Below are 11,288 nucleotides of genomic sequence, written 5' to 3' on the forward strand. Positions count from 1 at the left end.
ATCCAATAAATTATTTTAAACCTAGATTGACTATGTGACTTATGTGCTATATGAATTATATGGTGTATCGAGTCCTAATTGTTATTAATTAATATACGAGTCAATAATACGTGTACGGGTATACGATAAGGGCTATGTGAAGTCGGTTTGAGACGTGATTGAAATGCGATATGACTAAATAAGCCTCTTTTTTTGATAGAGACGTAGGCAACAAGGCAGATCGAGCCGGTGATAGAGGAAGGTGATACACTTGGAGTAGATTGTGTGAAAGATAAGTTTTTCCCTTATTCTAATTTCAGAATAGTGAATTACCTTCAGATTCTTATCGCACTTAAAATTTGATAACTCCTGATCACAAACACTGATACACAATTACTATTCCTTAGTTTATATTTCATTTCGATTCCTGATTTTTCCTAATTCGTTGAATCTTTTATTAATATTCCAATAGTTATATACATATCTACATATATCCTGGTATATCCCGATGTTGGGGTACATCAAAGCATAGCGATTGTTTCGGTTGCTTATATGTGGACTGAATGGTGACGATTAGGATCAGACATACACTTGATCCTAAGGACCGGGAATTAACCGGATCCTTTTGTTGGGCCATAGAGCCTGGGTACCCCAAGAGATCTATACATTGAGGTATAGATCTGCACTATATCCTGACTGATCAGCAAGATATAGGTGCGAACTTGTGTCCAGTTTAGTTTATTGATACTCGCCAAAAAAGGCCTTTGTTCTTTTATCGCGAGGTTATATCTTTGCAGATGTAACCAAATTACCAATAACCAAATTACCGGTTCATTTAGCTTATTATAACACTGTTTATATATTGTGGACTTGTTGAGCAACTTATGGCTCACCTCTTTTTGTTGTTATTCACCTTATTACTTTCAGTTAAGAAGGAAAATGAAACCTATCAGGACTCGCGCGGTAAAGAAACGAGTCAAGCCGCGAGACCCTCTCATACCAAAAATGCTGATCCCGATCCAGGAAGAAAGCTTTGAGATACCTGAGCAGGTGTACTGTAGATTTATAATATGTGTGTTTGAAATAAAAGGAATGTAGTTTAAAACTTGTTAGACAATGGCTTGTAATAAAGAGAGTTTTGCGAGATTTTGAATTTGGATTGTAATAAAGGTCGAGTGTTGTTTCTTGTTTTCATACTTTAACCTAAAAAGATCCTGTTAGTATAGAAGGGGTTAGATATGTATCTGCTTAATTGATATACATGTTTGTACATGTTTGGTAATTAGGTAGTAACCCCAGACCTATACCCCGGGTTTGGAGGGCGTTACATGAGGAGTAAGTTACGACCAAGGTGTATTCTTGTAACCTGCGACCAAAGAGGGAAGGAGTACAACTTGCCTTCGTTTATTTCAATCTAAAGCTAATCTGCGACCCCCTGAATTACTAGTACAAGTATTGTACTTAGTTTTATTTCCTTCACTTTCTCAACCTGCGACCAGAGGGGGGAAAACGTTTCTTAAACAAAAACAACTTAACTCCTAAGTTGCGACCACCAACCTGTGACCGTGCAATTTGGAAACTAACCTGCGACCATTCGGTACAAGTGCCCTGGTTTCCTTTATTCTTTTTACTTGTTTTGTTTTTTTTGTTTTTGTTTTTTTTGTTCTTTTTCTTTTAGTTTAAATTGTAACTAAATTAATTTATTAAATAAATATAAATATAACTTATATAAATAAACTAATTTAGATTTATAAAATAAACTTAATTAAAGTTTATAAAATTATCATTTTAAGTTTATTAAATAAATTATATTAAAGGCCATTAAATAAATTTATTTAAGTTAATAGTTAAACATTGAACTTCGCCAATTCCTCGAGCTGTTTAGCTGTATACCCTGCGCACCTCTTCTCGTACTTTGACAGATAAACGTTCAATCCAAGTACGTTTCTCAACTTAACAATTCTTCTATAAATAATACCCAGATTCTTTTCACGAGCTGTTGACGTCTAGTGCAACTGGTCTGGTTCACACACGACTAACTTCGATTCAGGTCTTCATATTATAACCGTGATTACATTGTTAAGCTTGCAACAACTTTATCACTTCAGACACTGTCTGTCAATAAATAAATATGTTTTTACTGGAATCCTTTCTGGTACTTTAGACAACGTCTTCATTTCTACTACAATCTTGAATACTTCATTTACTGTTCTTCACTGATGCTTGAACATATAAATGAAATCCCGTCAGTGAGTATAACTTCAAGACTGTAGCTGTCTTCTTTAACCTCTGTCTATACCCTATCTTCAATTTTTCAGATTCCTATGCTTTGAACACTATTTATCTTCAACCAATTCCAAAACACTGAAATCTTCTAGTAGCACTTATTAACTGAATCTTCATCATTTCTGAAACCCTGAAAGTCTTTAAACTTTGTTCTTCACTGAGACATGATCATATTAATGAACTTTTTTTAGTGACCTGTAAACAGACTTCAAACTTTTTTCTAATCTTTTGATTCTTTGTATTTGTCTTGTCTTCATTTCTTCTGATTTCTTGTGTAGACATCGTATTATTAACCTGTCCTGTTATAGTGTTGTTCTCGTGTTGAGTTATCACGTATACTATTCATACAGTTACGCAGTCTCACCAACAATATCCCCCTATTTGATTGTTAAACCTAACAAACAAATTAATTAGAGAGGATAACTTAACTAACAACTTGAAAAAGTAAAGTACTAGGACTTATAAATAATGCTATGCATTTCCAGATTTCTTGAGTAACTGAAATGAAAGATGCTTGTTCCTCTAGCACTTAACTGATCTTCAAGTAATTTCATCTTCATTTCCTTGGTTCTTCAAATCTCTTCCAGATAACACTTCTCAGTCTTGGAGTAATCATCAGCAGCTTCCTTTGTACAACCACATTTCCTATTGAGAAGCACATATCTCTTGCTTTTCCCCCTATGAGAATCACCTGCTAAAGGAGATCACCTTCGTTTACCACCTCTCCCGTACAATAGGATCCGCGGATAAAAAACCAATGGTTCTCCCCTTTTGGAAAACAGCTACTCCCCTTATGAAGAACAATGACGAACCAAATGCACCTATTTCGATCACTAGGAAATCACCTTCGTGTTTACCACATCTCTCGTACAATAGGGTCTGTAGTTATAAAAACAACAATGGTGTATTGTAGTGTACATGCGCTTTACCTTTTTCCTCCTCCTTGCTATTTCTCCCCCTTAGTTAAGAAATCCTCCAAACTATTATATAAGCTTTTATCTCCCCTTAGAGAAGGAATGTATGCTATTTTCTGAAGGAGTTCTCATATTTTATTTGGCTGGAAAAGAAATAACAAGTCATAGTCTGATCAACCATGTCCCTTTAAATGCTGCAGAAATGGCTTCACTATTGATCATCTTGTTAACCAATATTCCTAACTCCTTATACCTCCCAACTGTGAGATCACCAATTGTTAGCTATTGTTAGGTCCCGAAGTATTCTAATCCAATCTGTAAATGTTAGGTCCCTAGGAGTTAAGTTTCAATCATAAACATATTCGAGACCTGAAGTATCAAGAACCATATTTAGGGATATGTAATGGGATATGGTGTTTCTCTTTCTTCCTCACTGAGTGTGTGATTATTTTTTGTGTACCTCACAAGTGTTTCACTCTTCTCTCCACTCGTGTTTATACTAATTCTCACAAGTGTATCACTCCTCTCATAGCTCCAAAATCCAGCTGTACCTGCAAGGAAAATCACCTTAGCCATCCTTAAGGAGGTCACATGTGGTGCAATGGGAGTTCACAAATCCCCATCCTCGTTAGACTCGTCAGATGAATCTGAGTCATAATCTACAAGTTGCTAGTTTCTCTTTGAGGGTTCCATATTTGAACTCTGGGAAGGTAAACAATGATCCAAAGAATTTAGCATAAAGATCAAAAGATCCTTCTTATGTCTGTGGAGACATTTCCTTGTGACTCATCAAGTAAATCTGAATCATTGTCAATAAGTTGCCAATCTGCACCTATGTCAAATCCACTATTCGCAGATGCATCCGGGGGATTTAATCATGGGGAGGTAGACACTGACCACTGACATATGGCTATTAGGTCAGTATCCTCTCCTAACACCTATAAAGGCAATTGGTCCATTAAAAAAACTTGAACAATCGAATCTGATGGTAAAATGGTCGAAACTCTTGTTTCCATCAACTCATCCTTTGTATGTGTAACCTATCCTTGTGCGTCAAGAATTGTCTTTGTTTGAGGTGGTGACACTACATCGGACACCCTGACCGACATGCGAATTTCAATAGACGCACCCTGTCGAGAGGATGAATCTAGTAAGTGTTTTTGTGCCTTTTCAGCCATTACATCTTTTTGAGAAGATGTATGGGGGCTAACAGTTGTCTCAGTTTGATACTACTCAACTTTTTAGGAGATAGAGCTGCTGGGTTGACTTCAGAACCTTCCTTATGTGGTGCACTAAGGCACTTTCTCCCTCACGCTCATTCATACTTTATTTTAGTGGTAAGATAGTGTTGGTTGGCTCTATTTCTGTGTTTGTCTTTACAGTATGGGATAGAAGTTTTGGGTTTTCAACCTCTTGACTATCAAATGAAAGAAGACCATTGTAGGCTAAACCTGCATCACAGAACATAGGGCAATATATAGATAAAATGCATTTAAGATCTATAATGAATGAAAGTCATGCATTTAATCTTTTGAGAGAAATGATGTACAATAGTGATTTCAAAAGATTTTAATAAAATAAGTAATCACCACTGTAAAAAGAAGTTTGATTTTTCTCTTAAAACTGTTCGAGTGCATGAGTCTATTTTTATGCATAAAAAGATAAATAATCATGTCTTTTAATATGAAAAAGACACAGACTCATGACCTAGCAGTATTAAGAAGAGAAAGAAAGATTTTGTCTTTTAATATGAATGAGTTTTTGTAAAAGCATTGATCACTTAGGGTAAAGTCTAAGCAATTCTCATTCATGTCAAAATCTCCATAATATATCTTTATAAGATTATAATCAACAAAATTGTTTATTAATAAATAAACTTAATAAGAATGACTTTGCTACTGATTTCAAATTATAGTGAATCCGTTAGATATAGCAAATCATATAAATTCACTAGAACTTAAAATCTCACAATTATCTGCAACAAAATATTAATAATATATCATTGACTGATACTTGTCAAGTAAATAAAAATAATTATGTTGCACCCTATTTTAATATAATTTAAATTATGAAACTGATTTGACATGGGATTGTCTAAAATCATAATTAAAATATATTAAAATAAAATATTAATGAATTAAATACCAGTTATCTATCAAATAGACATTAGCATTAAATTTCATATATTATACAATTGTTAACTCCTAACAACTGTAATATCTCAAATAATACTGGTTCAATAAATAAAGCAACATTAACCAATATTGTCATGTTTGCAATATTAGAAAAATATTCTAAGTTCCTTATACTTTGATCTAATGAGTATTGCATCTATATCAAAGTATATAGGAAGTTGCATGTAAGTATGAAAATTAGTTTAAGTTGCCAATATATGGTTACTTCTAATAAAACATTATCCATATTGACCATAGTTGTACTTAAGAATTTTCACACTATTTATATTAATAAAAGTGACTGAGGATAAGCATTGATTACTTAGAGGAGTTCTAAATAATGCCACAAATATTAATATTTCATAATTAGTTCGTACTTAAAATCTTAACTAAATATCATTAACTGATATAAGTCAAAAAATTAGCATACAAATAATCATGCTACAATCATAATTATGATTTCAGTGAATTCTTGAGATGTAAACATTGCTAAATTCGTAAAAACCAAAATCTCATAATTAACTTATAACATATAAGTTACAATCTAGATATCAGTTGTTGAAAAATTTAGTTATAATCAATTATGCTGCTTATTTATTTTAAGTAAGTTTAAATTATGGAGCAAATAAAAATTATTGAATTGCTTCAATTTCCATAATCCAAACTACCCAAAATAAATATTAAATAAATAAATACTAAATATCTATGAATTAGATACTAGCACTTAAATATTTATAATTATCCTTAAATAATTACCAATAGAATATATGAGTTATACACATGACAATCACTTTCTGAATAATCAGTAATTTTAGAAATACTTTCTAAGCATATAAGATGTTGAGAGTTTTATACACATAACTTAGAAAATACTTCAACTTTCAATATTAGTGATTTAAGTAATGAGCATTGATTACTTAGAACAAAAATTCTAAATATGATCACAAATACTAAAAGTACCACAATTATTCGTACAAGATACTAATAACTATGCTGCATATTATTTTAACATAATTTAAATTATGAGTCTGATATGGAATGGAATTGTCTACCATCATAATTTTTTTTTGCTAATTCTAGCATCATAATTTAAATCAATTAAAATAATATTCAAACTTAATGCTATAATACTTAACTATATATGACATTGTAATTATGATAATCAAGATAATAACACTAAGTACGAGGTACTGGATCACTGATAGATTCACAAGTCCTTTAAATATTTAAGATTTAATACTTGTGAACTTATATTAAGAATTCCTTACAGATGGGATTTCCCACTAATATGCAATAAATGATGTCCCACACTTACAAACTAGTCTTGAAAAATTAACTTTAACAAGTGATTTGGTAAATGTTTCTGCAAGTAACTCTTTGACTAAAATACATGTTCTCGAAATAAATAATATCTGGTGTGAAGGTGCCTTGTTATAGAGTGTTCCACAGAGTTATTGGATATGAAGTTGTTTCTTATCATAACAAGAAATCAATCTTCTTCCATGAAGTTTACAGGTTCCCGAGATGCTTCTCCTATCACTTAAGTTGACAGCTTCAAAGATGCTTCTCCTGTCTTTTTTACGACCTGCGTAATCTATATCTATATAGCCAAACATGTTAAGCACAATATCTTTAGAGTACTTTACTCCAAGAGTTGATAGTCCCTTAAGATATCTAATAATCTTGTTAATAGCTATAAGATTGGATTCTCTAGGATCCACTTGGAACCTTGCACTTTGGCATCTTGAGAACATTGCATGTTGTCTATTAGAATTTGAATAAATGAGTGAGCTTGTCATACCTCTATAGCTTGTCATTATACCTGAGTTTTACTGATCAAGCTTTAGTGGTTTCAGTTGGTAAGTAGTCTTGGCCTATTCATAATCTTCCAAATTTTGCATCTTCAAAAGACCCTTAACTAACTTGTATTGTCTTCATTCTTTTGGTTTACTTGTGCTTCTAAAATAAATATTATTTTGGCTTGCTTAAAGTGATTCCAAAAAGAATTACAACTTTTCCAACATGCTCCTCCATACCTACTCTGCAATTACTTAGCAAATAATCTTGCACAAGTCTTTATTAGTAGACCAACATATAACATTATCATGGTATCATTGCATATATATAACATTATGTTTGTGTCTAGTGATAAGAGAGTTATTAATATGATGACTCTACTAGTTTATATTTGTTTTTGCTAAATTATACTAGTTCATATTTAACTGTAACTTCAGTTAGAGTGCCATACCATGTCCTTGATGATTTATTGAGTAATATACCATTTTATACCAACCTGAAGTGAGCTTGTGAAGAAGAGATATACATAGTCCAATAGATCTGCAACTATAAGGTCCATGAACTATTGTGCATTGACTTCCTCTTTTAACTCACCAACTAGGAGTGCACTTATACACATCTACTAGAGTCCAATTCCAAGTTTAAATGTGCATCAGGTGCATGATATGTCTTAATATCCTAGGATCTAGTTTGGCCTTGTCCCTCGTAACAATGCCATTGTCATCCAGTTTGATTCTGGTTATCCTTGTACCAATTATAAAATTGTCATTAGGTTTGGATACCAGCTTCCCTACAATCTGCTTGTTAACTGATTGAGTTCATATTGCTTTACAATTGATAAGTGGCATTTTATACCACTTAGAACGTCTTATAATAGCTTAAATTGGTGTCTTGAAATCAAGTATTTTATGTGTTTTTCTAGTGTTCGTGCATTTCAGGGTAATAATTACATTTCGGAAGAGATTTCTAGCATTGCAAGAGGGAATATAGGAGCAAATTACATTGAAAAAATGGAGGAAAAACAGATCAGTTTCCAGAAGGGGGCTGAGCACCCGCTTAGCTCTGCTGAGCGACCGCTCAGGAAGCTGAGCACACGCTCAGGAATGCTGAGCGACTGCACAAGGTCGTATTTTCAGATTAATTATTTTAGACTCCCATTTCTGTTTGGCTTCCAACTTCTGAGTTATCTGGGCTTTATGGGACTTTTATATAAGTAGATTTCAGAGACGTTTCAAAAAGGTTGGATCGTAGTATTAATCGAAGAGCGAGGAGATAAGGAAGAAGACCGTTTTAGCACACCGCAACGAAGAGGAAGCATATTTTCTTGTGATTCTTTATTTCGTTGTAACGTTGGAAGCTAATTTTCTTTACTTTGAACCTAATTACTCTTGTGACGTACTCTGGTTTAATATAAGTAGTTTTAGTTATTATTCTCGTGTGTTATTATCATGTTTTCATATGAACCCATGATGACGATGAGTGCTATCATGGGCTAATCGTGATCATGGGGTCGTAACGGATTTACTATGGAATTCTTTAGTTAGTTGTTTAATACCTTAGTGTGTGATGACTGTATGATATCTAGTATTGGTTGTGCGTATTCGTCTTATGTGCGTCGTGAAAATATAAGATAGGGTGTTAATCTCTTGTGAAGCGACGATGGATCTTGAGATTTAGAACTTGCCATGCTAGCATAGGTTCATGTAAGAGTATGCATGATTAGTGGGTAACTCTAACCGTTTTATTCGCCCTGTGTAATCAAAAGGAATAACTTGTGCTTAAATCGTTATGTTGTCAATTTCTGTAGACATATAGGGACTCAACATAATTGATGCCTATTCAACTTCTATCTTAATTGTGGATGCTTGGTAGAATGGTATTAGTACAATGAAAGTTGGCTTTTATCAGTTTCGTGTTATTCGATTAATATCATCACTGTTGCATGCTAAGGGTAATAATAATGACTATTGAAGGAAATAGTAATGAAGTTGTGATCTCATGAGTGTTTTAATATTGTTAGTTTAAGTGTTAATTAAGTGCTTAATTCTAGTAGTTAATTGTAGTTAATAATTAGTTAATCAAATCTAAGTGTTATTGTATACTTGCGAACGCGTATACTTGCGTGTGTTATTAGCGCGTGTTTTTGCCCTAACAAGTTTTTGGCGCCGCTGCCGGGGACTCGGAGTATATTGTTTAATTTATGTATTTACCATCATTGGTCATTAGGACTCAGTGATTAAGACGTGTTACTCATTGTTTCTGGTTGTGTTTCAGGTACTTTAGCGAGCGTTTATGAAAACTCGTTCTCGTACTCGCAAGAGGACTTTAGATACGGCTGAGGAGATAGACGAAGTTCTTGATATTCCGGAGAAGATAGATTTTGAAGCTTCGGATTCAGGAAGTAAACAAAAAGAACCATTAATCATGGATGATCGTATTGTTCCGTCAGATCCAACTCTTAGGGACTTTTCTCGGCCCAAAATTGATGAAATTCAGTCAAGCATTCTTCATCCGGCTATTCAGACTAGCACCTTTAAAATCAAGCCAGACACTATTCAGATGGTGCAGAATTCTGTTTCTTTCGGAGGTGCTGCGACTGAAGAACCCAACATGCATATAAGGAATTTTGTCAAGATCTGCAGTACTTTCAAATATAATGGTGTGACTGATGAGGCTATCAAGCTGAGGCTTTTCCCATTCTCTCTGAGGGATAAAGCTATGGACTGGTTATATTATGAACCAGCTGGGTCTATCACTACTTGGCAAGATCTTGCGCAAAAGTTTCTGGTGAAGTTTTATCCAATGGCGAAGACTGCTGCTATGAGGAGTGCTCTTACTCAGTTTGCGCAGCAACCTACAGAATCTATGTGCGAAGCTTGGGAGTGCTACAAAGAGATGTTGAGAAAGTGTCCACATCATGGAATACCCGATTGGATGGTGATCACTGGTTTTTATAATGGTTTGGGGGCCCAATCTCGGCCCATGCTCGATGCAGCAACTGGAGGCGCTTTATGGGCCAAAAGCTATACTGAAGCTTATAATCTTATTGAGACTATGGCTGCAAATGAACATCAAAACCCAACTTAGAGGATGATGCCTGGGAAGGTAGCATATGTTTTGGAAGTTGATGTAGCTACAGCTATTGCAGCGCAGCTCCAAGCGCTGTCTATGAAGGTCGACTCTCTAGCCACCTATGCGGTCAAATAGATAGCTATGGTTTGTGAGCTTTGTGCAGTTTCTCATGCTACGGATCGGTGTTCTCTTGTTAATGAATCTGTTCAATATGTGAACAATTATCAGCGATAGCTGCAACCGGTGCCAGCTACTTATCATCCTAATAACAGAAATCATCCAAATTTCAGCTAGAGTAATAATCAGAATGCTATTCAACAACCATATCAGCAAGGCGTAAGTAAACAGTTCAATCCACCTGGATTCCAGCAACCACAACATTATGCTCAAAGGCAATCATATCCTCAACAAGGAGGCGCAGCTGCACCCACTAGTGCTGATTTTGAACTTAAGCTGTTGTGCAAAAGTCAGGCGGTTTCTATCAAGACCTTGGAAAATCAAATCGGTCAAATAGCTAATGCAGTGCTCAATCATCAATCTGGCATACTTCCCAGTGACACTGAAGTGCCAGGCAGGAAGGAAGCTAAAGAGCAAGTCAAGGCTTTTACCTTAAGGTCTGGAAAAGTTGTTGAGGCTGAAAAAGCAAAAGGAGGAGAAGCTGAAGTTGGTGATGAAGAAGCTAAGCAAAAGGAGAAAGCGGCGGAACCAAGGAAGACTACTGTTGGACACACTCTACCTGAGGGTAATACAGGGGAGAAACAGCTCTATCTTCCACCACCTTTCCCTAAGAGATTGTAACAACAAAAGCTGGATAAGCAGTTCGGTAAGTTTCTGGAGGTGTTCAAGAAACTTCACATCAATATACCTTTCACTGAGGCTCTGGAGCAAATGCCTAGTTATGCGAGATTTATGAAGAGTATTCTTTCAAGGAAGGTGAAACTGGATGACCTTGAGACCGTTGCTCTAACGAAAGAATGCAGTGCTGTGCTGCAACAAAAGTTACCTCTAAAGCTTAAAGATCCAGGTAGCTTCACCATTCCTTGCACAATTGGCAAGTTGTCTTTTG

General features: G+C 34.8%; 1 non-coding gene across 1 annotated transcript; it reads right to left on the reverse strand.

Moving 5' to 3' along the window:
* Window positions 1-9,967: 9,967 nt before the first annotated feature.
* Window positions 9,968-10,074, reverse strand: LOC141669588 (small nucleolar RNA R71). Its single transcript, XR_012553858.1, has one exon. It is a non-coding gene; the product is annotated as a small nucleolar RNA R71 (small nucleolar RNA).
* Window positions 10,075-11,288: the final 1,214 nt, after the last annotated feature.

Source organism: Apium graveolens, chromosome 6 (genome assembly GCF_009905375.1).
Source record: "Apium graveolens cultivar Ventura chromosome 6, ASM990537v1, whole genome shotgun sequence".
Classification (NCBI taxonomy): Eukaryota; Viridiplantae; Streptophyta; class Magnoliopsida; order Apiales; family Apiaceae; genus Apium; species Apium graveolens.